This window comes from Amblyomma mixtum, chromosome 2, assembly GCF_055824585.1.
Source record: "Amblyomma mixtum isolate Tamu chromosome 2, ASM5582458v1, whole genome shotgun sequence".
Taxonomy (NCBI): domain Eukaryota; kingdom Metazoa; phylum Arthropoda; class Arachnida; order Ixodida; family Ixodidae; genus Amblyomma; species Amblyomma mixtum.
This window is the reverse complement of record NC_143013.1, coordinates 288,632,181-288,643,888: the sequence shown is the minus strand read 5'-3', so window position 1 is coordinate 288,643,888 and position 11,708 is coordinate 288,632,181. Positions and strand designations below refer to the sequence as shown.

Sequence of the window (11,708 nt, the reverse complement as noted above, 5' to 3'; positions counted from 1 at the left end):
CTGAATTGAACCCATATCCTCTGGCTCAGTATGTGAGCGGCCAAAGCAATGAGCCACCACAGCGGGTTGTTGCTGCAAAATCGATTCCACAGGAATAGCAGCTAAGTCTTTGCCAAAGGCGTCTATACCGGTAACATTTGCTTGGTTGCGCTTGCCTGTTCTCAATTAACCAAAACGTCACCGCCACTGGGGTGGAAAAGCGCGTCTGCAGCCGATGACGATGGCCCAAAATCGGGGGCGAGCCATTAAATACGGTATAAATCAAGCGCATGCTCCAGTTTTCCGGCACTGTGCTGGCAGTATTGATCGTACATAGCACGTGGAGCGCGGCGTTCACATATGACGCCGCCTTCTCCTCTGAATCTCGAACGACCTACATTTGTGGCAGGTAAGGAAACGCTTTGGCTCTGGCTTTGGCTTTGGTCGTTGTGTCGCAAAGAATGCCTCAACTTTTCTGCCCCTCGTTATCATTTTGTTTCTCGGCGCTACTTTTCTGGGCCCACCATACATTGCTTTCTGAACGTTTCTGAATTATAGCATGCTTTCCATACTATAAACCTCAGAATACCATAAAGAAGAGGTGCTTTGAAAAAATGACCAACTATCACCATCATTGGAAGGATTCGTGCGAGCTTTTATCGGAGGTAGTCTACGAGGTAATGCCAAAGAAAATCACCGTTTCAAATCCGGTTGCTATGTCAGACTAACTGTTTGCAGGAAGCTTTCTATGTTTTAGCCGAAGGTTCAAAGTCCGTGTAGCACCACGTGGCGAAGTCTACTTTTGAAATCTGAGGTCTCTATCGCTATTTTTGCGATCAACATACTCTCTGACAGGGCAATAAAAATAAGAGAGTCCGAAGCTGGCACCTCTCCAATAACATGACCATCTGTGCAGCAATGCAATGTTCGCGACAAAAAGAATATTGCCGCGAATCTTTGTAGCGTTTGTTTGTTCATTCTTCGAGGCTACCGGCACGCCGCTTTATCACTTTTTGATACAAGACGCGACCAGATTTATCGAGATAAATCCAGGCGGAGCCCATTCTACGTTGTTCCGAGATGTCGTAACTTTGCATGCTTTATCTCGCAAGTTCGTTATCAGCTTTCAGTTGAGCACGGCCGAGAGCGATGGGCATTCTATTCGACGGACGCCAAGCTCGCCTCTTGCAGCGCCGCCACCGAGTGATTCAGTTCCTTGCGGGCGCAAGTGAACCCAAATAAAGAGTTTCGCTTGGAAGCCATTCTCGCTGTTTTTTTGCTGGCCGGACTCCAGTGAGCATTACGTGACATTTGGCACAGGTGCGGACCTGCTATTCCGCTATGCCCCCCCCCCCCCCTTTCCCCCACGATGGAACTTCGTGTACAGTTTGCCAGTCCCGTGAGCCACCGACTTTTGCATGCAGAACCACACGAAGATGTAGAAAACTGGCTGAACGTGTACGACCGTGTGGCAGCGATGAACGCCTGGGGCGACTGCGTCAAACTTCGAAACGTTTATTTTGCATTGGACTGCTCTGCCAGAATGTGGTTTGAAAACCACGAATCTTCCCTCAGACCTGGGCGATCTTCAAGAAGCAGCTTCTGGGTACGTTCACTAGCGTCGTACGGAAAGAAAGAGCGGAGGTTCGGCTGCAGTCAAGAATTCAACACCCAAACGAGACCGTGACTGCGCATGGGTAAGAAATGAAACACATGTTCAGGCGCGCCAGCCCTCACATGAATGAAGAAAAGAAGCTCACTTTTCTGATGCATCGCGTAAAGAAATAACTGTTTGCCGGATAGATCCGGGATCCTCCAAATACGCGAAACAGTTCGCGAAGAACTTCAGCGACTGCCGCCATCCCCAACACAACAGACGCAGCAGACTTAGGTGGCGTCGCTCACAATCCGTGAAGTACAGCCAGCACTTGGCTCCCCGTCACCGCCGGCAGCAACGGAAGCTGAAGCCATGATCCACGCCGCCGTACTAAGCAATTCTGCGCCCCGACGAGACCCCCCCAAATGGCGCGAATCTTTGTAGTGTTCGCTCATTCTTGAAAGCTGCCGGCATGCCGCCTTGTTCCAGAATGTTGTAGCAACTTTGCAGGCTGTATCTCGAAACTTCGCTATTAGCTCTAAATTCAGCACGGCCGAGAGCGGCGGGCATTCTGTTCGACGACCGCCGAGCTCGCCTGTTGCCCCGCCGCCGCTGAGTCATTCAGTTCTTTGTGGGCACAAGTCAGCCGAAATAAAGAGTTTCGTTTGAAACCTAGTTTCGCTGTTTTCCTCCTCGCCGGTCTGCAGTCACCTCTACGTGACAATATTGTCTAAAAATGAACCTTTGCTAAAAGTACCTTCATCGGTCTTTTAGTGTTCGTTACTTTTTAAACCCAAAATTCTAATAAAAACGGATGCACCTTCATTCGTGAAATTGCTCAGTTAAGAAGGCATTTGCACAAAAGGCAGCCTCTGCTAATAGTTGACCCCGAAAGCAATACACGTTCCAATAGAAAGAACTACCAGCAAAGTACGAGTTTCATACTTATATATAAATTAGAAAGAACATTGCGATAGGCAGGACTACTTCAGAGAGTGCATTTCTAATTCTCCTACTTGGTGTTTCACGACCCCTATCCCCTGCGACCACATCGGGAGAGGCAGCTTTCCTGCAAGAAAATTGTGAATTAGAGGTACCTAAACTTAGCACGTCGGTGATTGAGACGAGGTAAAGAACACTAAAGTACTGGTGGCGTAAAAGTAGAACAGAAAAATTGCACGAACAAGCACTGAAATCAAAATAGTATAGCTTAGAACATAGGAAGAAAAAAAGCTAGGAATGGCACATTATCTAAATGTAACTAAATGTTCAGAAGGATGTATGAACAGTTAATACAACCACTTTAATTTACTAGCCACGAGGCGTTCGCCACGAACCCGATTCAAAGCGAATGCCTCTAAATCCATTCACACAGTCCGGACGACGCCGTTAAGGTCGTGCTTGTAACGCCATGGGCTGTGAGCATGCTCCGATGCGGAACTCCAATTGACACTCGTAGTACTCCTCGATAACTTCGACGAGCGTTTACTGCTCCATGACGCCAGTTAGCCGCAGAGTGCAGAAATAACTTTCCTGCCATGTACAGCTAAGATTTGCATACATTCGCGGGCATTCACGAGAAGCTACCCATAGAGTAGTTCGAGTTTAAAGTCGCTCTTCGGTAACATCCGTGTCCACAAGGGCATTTATAAGTGTCAGATGGGTAAACTTAAGGTCACATGCAGGGAGTATACGTCGCCTTCTCAAATGTCACGTTATTGTCACCGCGCTATACGGGCAGGAAAAGTGCTTCTCGAAATCTCAGCATTGCATATGCACATTCTAGATTAACATTTTCACGATCTGAAGTCACAGCACCGCTTCGTCCACCCCCGCCATTTTCTCAACCAACAATAGGCACTGTATAACAATAGGTTATGTTCAGTGCCCACTCCCGTGTTCATATTTCCCGCAGTACAACCATCCGTCAAGAGAAATGCGGCCTGGTTCACCAGCGTCGTTCGAATCGGGGATAAAGCGAATCAAGTCCAGAGCTGACAGCCTGCTGCGCGGCAGGTGTCTCGTGTCTAAAGACTGCAAAGTCACATGGTCTCGGGATAGACGACACTGGTAATGCTCCGAACAATATTCCCGAAGTAAAGCCACGCAAACATGGACACAGAAATATTCACCGCACAAGGAAGCTCACTGCGCACGTGGGCAAGGTGAAGTATGTTTTAGCTAAGAGGAGTGAATTCACTGTGCTCACTTTGTGCACAGTGCGTTCTGCAGCGAGTGGGACTAAGTTCATGGTTTGACACTGCACGAATGACACTAATGTCGCTCGTTCAAAGTGACACTAAATTTGCCTATGTTATAGAGCTTTGACTGGAAGTTACGTTCTTCCCTTATACGCCATGACCCTTGTCGAAGACATAGTTGCGGAATACTTTACTTTGCTAGTCCACAGTTGTCCGCAAGAACACAAACCAGTGGTGTCAGATCACAAGAAACGTCTGACAAGACACAGACCAAGGCTCGCCTCCAAAGATCCTGCTAATAAATAAGAATCTGAGGTGACCTTTTATCGCAGTTCTTGTAAAGAAAGCGATTTCAGCCTTTGACGAAGATATGCGGGATCGGGTCTCCCATACTGGAATTCTGGCCGGAGGTCATTGCGAAACAAGGCTCCGCGTTTTCATCGGGGTGAACTTAACTCGTGGTGAACTTAAGGGTCTAGGTGTAGGAAAATTACCATAAGCTTGATTCGGTCAAAGACACTTTTCCCAAGCATTTCACCCCAGAAAAGCCGAGCACCAGGCCTGAGGAAACCTTCGACCCATTAGAAAACCGGCGGGTACTCGGCGGCATTAGAACAACATCGCAGTAAATGAGACTGGTGGGCCATACGTATCAGCCATGGCCACCGAAGTCGGGCATCAGAGGACGGCTTTTCTGAATTTGTCTGAGTCCTGCCGCGCCGTGCAGCCTCAGAAACCATGTACAAGCGTTACGAACTCCACCACACAAATCAGCCGTGTAATGGCGCTGAACACCATCTCATCCATACTTTTCGCGCGGCGTCGGAGTGGACCGTTTTTAGATCGTTCATTGAACAAAAAGAGGCCGCCACGGTCCAGAAGACGTTGAAGTAACGAGCGTTAGCCGTTTGATTTACTAGAACAGATATGAATGAGATTAAAGGGATGTACACCAATAAGAATACGAATTTGTACGCTTATTTCCCCATATGATAAACACGCTCAAAAACCTATCACTTTCACATATTGCAACCAACTATCACATAAATAGATGGTGCTACAAGTCTCAATGCGAGATGTGCTGTTTTCTAGTTGCTGTCACAGATTGCGCTGTGTTCTCAGGCTCGTAGTAGACCCAATGAAATCTCGAAACGTGATGAGTGGTCGCTGCCACAGATGGCGCTGTGATCTCAGGGTGGTAGTAGACCCCACGAAATCTCGAAACGTGATGAGTGGTTGCTGCCACAGATGGCGCTGTGATCTCAGGTGGGTAGCAGACCCCACGAAATCTCGAAACGTGATGAGTGGTCGCTGCCACAGATGGCGCTGTGATCTCAGGGTGGTAGCAGACCTCACGAAATCTCGAAACGTGATGAGTGGTTGTTGCCACAGATGGCGCTGTGATCTCAGGGTGGTAGCAGACCCCACGAAATCTCGAAACGTGATGAGTGGTTGCTGCCACAGATGGCGCTGTGATCTCAGGGTGGTAGCAGACCCCACGAAATCTCGAAACGTAATGAGTGGTTGTTGCCACAGATAGCGCTGTGATCTCAGGGTGGTGGCAGACCCCCAGAAATCTCGAAACGTGATGAGTAAGAGCTAACGCTCTTAAAATACGACGGGCCTTATTCAAAGCCTTCGTCGCTTTGGGATGTTAAACTCCATAAACCGAACCGAACCATTTCATTCTTTCAAATAATCGAATACAAGGATATTCTATTCGCTATTCGAAATTTTCGAATATTCGCGCACCCCTACATAGAACAGTTGCTCCCCTGACAACATAAAGACCCAACAGACGGAGCAGAAATATTATAAAGCTGTTATTTTAGTGGAAGGTGAAGAAGTTATAAAGCGAAACACTTTTTTTTCACAAAAACCTGAAGTGGAACACCAAACCTATAATATCCTTGCAAGAAAGCTAGCACAAGCATTTAGTTTTTAGTACTTTGTAAGCACTTTGCAACAAGAAAGGAAGAAAGAGGTGCCATAGCGGGGGGCTACGGAATGATTTCGGCCACCTGGGGATCTTTAACGAGCACTGGCATCGCAAGGCATACGGGCGCCTTTTGCGTTTCGCCTCCGCGTGGTAAAGCGCCCGCCACGGCCGGGTTCGAAACCGGGAACATCGGCTCAGTAGCCGAACGCCTAAACACTGAGCCACCGCGTCAGGAGTTCCTGATAACCTCAGTCGCTTTGCGGCGTTAAACGCACCATAAAGCCACAACGTTACAAAAATTACTGAAGACATTTTGGAAATTCTAAAGTGTGCTTGGCGAAAGCCTTGTGGTCAACCCGCTGGTGCTTCCCCGAACTACTTGGCGCGTGGCGGGCTTCTCGCAAGTGCTGTTTTTATTGTCTTTGGCGACCACGGTCATATTTTTCATATTTTTATTGCAGTTTTTTAGAGCGCAGCTCTTTAACGCCCGTTTCGCGGCGTCGCCGTCGCCGTTGCCCCTTCGGCGTTCACTTTGTTCATTGGCGTTGGCATTGACGTTTTACACACCGATCATTTTAAGGAAAGAAAGTGCGCAAACTGGCTCCCTGGGTCAGTGGACGCCTGAATCGCGCTGTTTGGTTGATGCGGCCGTACGAGGCGTTGCGTAGCAACCGTCGCGGTGGACACCCGAACCGCACCGTACATGGAGGGAAGAAGTGGGAGTGAAAGAACAAAGACAAAGAGGGGTCGTAGTGAAGAAAATGAAAATTGTGTTTGAGGAAAGAAAATTAAGCAGTGACTGTCTCGCATGTCTCGGTGGACACCCGTCATCCGCTTGTAGAGGAAGGGAGGCAGTGGGAGGTAAAGAAAAAAAAACAGAAAGAGGGGCCGTAATGCAGAAAATGAATTTGAGGAAAGGAAATTTCGGAGGAGGTTGCGCCGCTGCGCGGAGGCGAGGCCACAGCTGGCACGATTCCAGCGCACGAATGGACACCGCGAGCAAGGACAGACACCGCGAGCATGATGGACACCGCATGATGGACACCGCGAGCATTAGCCATTAAAAGCTTTCGCCTTAATACGAACGCATGCAGCGCACTATCTCGGCCACTACCGCCGCGTAGCTCAAAGCGTGATGTGCGTAACTCCCTGAGAGGCTTCACGCAAACACCCGAGTTTTGCGGGGCAGCAAGCGAATAGCGCTTCCTCACTACGACTTCTAGGGCTCTCGGCTACCGAGGCGGAGTGCCCGGGTTCGAACCATGCCGCGGCGACCACGTTTAGATGGAGGAAAAACGCAAATAGGCCCGTGTGCTGTGCTATGTCAGTGCTTGTTAAAGATCCCCAGGCGTTCGAAAGTATTCCGGAGCCCTGCACTACGGCACGTCTTTCTTCCTTTCTTCTTTCACTTCCTCTTTTACCCCTACCCTTACGGCGCGTTTCACGTGCCACACCTGCGCCATTTGGTTTGGTTTGGTTTGGTTTGGTTTATTGGGGGTTTACGTCCCAAAGCAACTCAGGCTATGAGAGACCCCGTAGTGAAGGGCTCCGTAAATTTCGACCACCTGGGGTTCTTTAACGTGCACTTACATCGCACAGTGCACAGGCCTTTAGAATTTCGCCTTCATCGAAATTCGGCCGCCGTGGCCGGGATCGAACCCGCGTCTTTCGAGTCAGCAGCCGAGCACCATAACCACTGCCTGCGCCATTTCAGTTCCTCATAAACTTTGAGATCAATACGACGACCCGCATAGCAGCAATGCGAAAGCAAAACGTCCACACACTTTATCAACGTCCCTGGCGGTTCTGACATCCATGTATTATATTGCCGTCTACGCGTATTTTGCGTATTGGCGTCTAAGCGTACTATTTTGATTTTTAAGCGTATTTTTTCGCCTTTTCTTTTCGTGTTTAATAAATCACACCTCATCAGCAAAACTTTTCCCACGGCCCCATTTTATCACACTCTATCTGGCAAGATCACACTTTCACACATTTATCTTCAGAGTACCACGGAATCGTGAGGCCAAAATTTGCGGACAGGTTTTGCGGACACTTTTTACTCAGGTAACACAGCCATGTAATGCTTTCTCATTAATAACTTATGGACTGATGTAATATGTGAAGATAGACGTTCTAAAATTGCACGTGGGCTATGAAAGCCGGCTTAGTCGAGGGCTCGGGATAAATTTCTGCCACCTGAAGTTCTTTAACGTGGATTCACGTTGCACAGCACATTGGAAATTTTTAGCTGTGAATCTATCCCGCGTATTTAGGTCCAGCAGCCGAGCGTCCCGGCCCCTTAAGCCACTGCGGCGGGATTTAGTTTAAAAGCTAGAGCCTATTCGAAGGAGATAAATGTGTTGAGAGTATAACCCATATGAGTTTGCCAATAAATGTTTTGCGCTAGGCAACGAGTCTGCCAATAAATAGGCTTTACGCAAGGCAGCGCTACAGGTATTTTCGCAAATTCACTAGTATATGACGCATATATAAATCATCCTAATTATTTATTTCACAATATACGCTCGCTACGAACAATACGACTAATCGGTGAACGGGTTCAGTACCCTGTCCGCCCTCTCCTGGGAGGCAAAGTGGCGGCGACCACTCCAGAAGCTGGCTCCGCTGACATGCTAGGGCCGTTCATTGTCACGCAAGCCCAGGAGCACATCTGTCCAGCCAGTTCACTGTCGAAATAGCTGCCGCACTGACTGACCCTCCGAAGAACTTTAGGGAGTACGCTCGCGAAAGTGGCCGCCAAGTGGATGGCCATCACGATCCGGGGTCTGTGACGATGCCCGCAGTTTGTACAGGGAAGAGTAGAGGCGCGCTCGGGGCTCCCATTCTCGTGCTTGAATATCCCACCGCGTCACAAGCTGGCTGCGATCCCGGAACTGCAGGCCACAGTCGACACACTGCTGGGCCGTGACCTCGCCAGACGGTTGTCTCATCCAGCAGCGCCTTTCCAGCTTGGACGACCCTTGGATAAAACAAAAATGCACACGGGTCTGTTGGCGCAGTAAGCACGCTATGCGGAACATGACATAAACAGAGCACAGACCACAGCTCGTCAGGGAAAGCTGCAGTGAATTTTTCCGTGCCGACACCAGCACCCTAAAGCCTTGCTTATAGTCAGCAGCAGAATCAATTTTGAGAAAGCCACATCGTGATGCCTCAGTGTTGCCTGCATGACATAGCGCGAGTCAAAATTACGGCCCGCCAAACACCCTAGCAAAGCGTGCCAGCGCATCGCATCTGTCACAGCCGGCGTCGCTTCGGCGGACGCAGCTGTTGCGACGCGCGTCTGTTCTTCACCCTTAAGCCTCGCCTTTGTGTCTGGAAAGCGACAGCGTCTTGCAGCACTGCCAGAGAGAGTCCACGGAACGCCATCGTCCGTTCGGCGCGACGCCTTGCCCGTTGTGCGAACAGAAAATTGTTTTGAGGGGAAAAAAATTACGTAGTAACAGTCTCGCTTGTCTATAGTGGTCACTCTACCGCACATTATACGCAGCCCCCGATAATAAGTCGCTGTTTCTCCCAATTATAAGTTGCCGGTACGAATCCCTGTCATGAGCTCGGCCGGAACTTCACACATGTATGCTGCACTAAACGCTGCATCGTATGACACCATAAGGAGCATTCTGTGGCAAATGGTTTAAATGACACGATTTTTTTCTGACGCGTGGTGTTCACAACTAGTACGACGCCGATGGCTTTTCGAACGAACTAGCTGTAAACGCTGTCACGTAAAACTGGTTCTGAAAAGGGGAAAGGTGCAGTAACTGGTCCAGCCTCTGTAAACAACTCAGTCGCCCTTAGGGAAAGTATGAACAGGGAGTGAAAGAAGATACAGAGAGAGAGGCGCTGTAGTGAAGAAGCCGGAATTGTGGAAATATGGCGGCGTTTTGATGGAGGCAAATCGCAAAAGGCTGCCTCGTGCTGTTAAATATAAATGCATGTTAAAAGATTCCGGCGCCTTCCACAATATCACAGCTCTCTCTCTGCTCTTTCAATCCCAACTTGTTCCCTTCCCTCAGGGCTCAGGGGAGGCGTCCATCGAGAAGTGACGTAGTTACTGCGCCATTTCCATTTCTCAAAAAGCACTAACGACATCCCCGAACACAAACAAGGGCGCTATGCATCAAGCTCGCGTCTCTCGTAGTGTAGAATGTAACGTCGTCGCCGCGACTCAAGCGCCTGCGACCAGCAACGCTGAGCATAAAACCCAGTGGCTGCAGCGTTTACGAGGCAGTGCAGCTTTACTACACCTAATTACAGGCATGCGAACATGAATGCGATAAAACTATACAGTTTTTATGCTGCATGCCAGTGTTAACAAAATTATCATTTGAAACTAAACGCGTAAGCAAACGTTAAGGTGCGAATGGCAACGAGCACGACGCACCACAGGGTCCCCACCACATGAGCTCACGAGAGAGACAGTGCATAAGAAAAATGAGGACTCACCCTTTGGCAGGGCCGTTGAAATTCTCCGTAGTCTTCCGCTAGCGCTCATTAAGCCCTGTTGCAGAGGAGGGGAAACTGAACGCGAAGCATCAAATGTCGGCGTCCTCGGCTCAGACCACGCGAGTGCAAGGTGCCAAAGGTAAGACCCACCAGTGCAGCGAGGCACGCATACAGCGTTCTAGAACACTGGGGCGCGCCACATCTCTGCACGCGCCCGATGAGACGCAATGATTGGATTGGATTGTAAAACATTTATTGCGTCGAGAGCAGGTTGCGGAGGGAGACGCAATGAACCTTCCACGGCAACCCTCCTCCTCCTCCTCCTCCTTGAAACGGTAACACCCTCCGGGGGCGGTTCTTGAGACAACCACTGCCCAGTCTCGTTTCACACTGTCGCCACAGATGGTCGCCGTAGTAACCACCCTTCAGCTAATTGCTCTCGCCGCATCTTTCTTCCATAGAAAATTACGGAATACGAAGGAGGCGACTCCTTTGTGGTCGTGGCCGTGAACGACTCGGGTGAAACATTAACGGCCGGTTCGGTCAAAACAAAAAACTCAGGGACAGCGGAGGAGGCGGCTATCGCCATGGCAATGTCCAGCACCAAAGCAGTCACCATAATTAGCGACTCCAAGGTGGCTATCAACAATTTTGCGCGGGGTATGATCTCCCAGGAGGCAGAACGAATATTAAGACATAAAGACTGGGACCAAAGAGAGGTGGAACTAATATGGGTGCCGGCACACTCGGGGAACAGGGGAAACGAGTTGGCTCACAGTATAGCTCGAGGTTATGTCAGCCGAGCAGTGAGCCGTGTTGAGTCCCCAAATTTCACGAGAGATGCATTCATATCATTTCACGAATACACCAATCAGTTTAAACTGGAAAGAAGGATCTATCCGCCACCAGACAAAAAGCTCGACAAAAGCCAGGAGGTAACGCGGCGTCGGCTCCAGACGCGAGCCTTCTTTAGCCCGTCGAGACTAGCACACATGTATCCAACACAATACAACGCTACTTGCAAACAATGCGGCGAGATAGCCGGATATGACCACATTTTATGGAGCTGCAAAAAGGCGCCGCCACCGGCGGACCTACTACCAATCCCTTCTCTAGAGCATTGGGAGGCTATACTGGCCAGCTCAGACCCGTTGACGCAAGTCCGGGCCACTGAGTGGGCTCACAAGGTCGCCAAGAGCCATGGGCTCGAAGCCACCTAGTATAATGCCCACTAGGGCTCAGTGCTGACAATAAACGTTTTCCAATCCAAACAAATCCACAGTAACCACCTTCCAGACGCTTCGCGTGGTAAACCATCTGTTACGCCCTCCTACATTCTTTTCTTACCCGCCTGCTTCCACGGTAACCTTACTCTAGAGTAACTACCGTCAGATCACCCACCGGTAGCGCAGACTAATACTTTAATAAAAACTTGGCTGTGGTTTAGCTCTGGGCCCATATTACGGAACTTTGTCAAAAACCTGTCAAAAGTTATTGACAGTGACGTCAAAATGACGAAACA

At 49.4% G+C, this 11,708-nt stretch overlaps 1 long non-coding RNA gene across 1 annotated transcript; it reads right to left on the bottom strand.

The window, feature by feature from the left end:
• Positions 1–1,642: 1,642 nt before the first annotated feature.
• Positions 1,643–10,475, bottom strand: LOC149364401 (uncharacterized). The gene is made up of 2 exons (XR_016289180.1): positions 10,187–10,475; positions 1,643–8,699 (listed from the first exon to the last, which is right to left on the bottom strand). It is a non-coding gene; the product is annotated as an uncharacterized LOC149364401 (long non-coding RNA).
• Between the last annotated feature and the right edge of the window lie 1,233 nt (positions 10,476–11,708).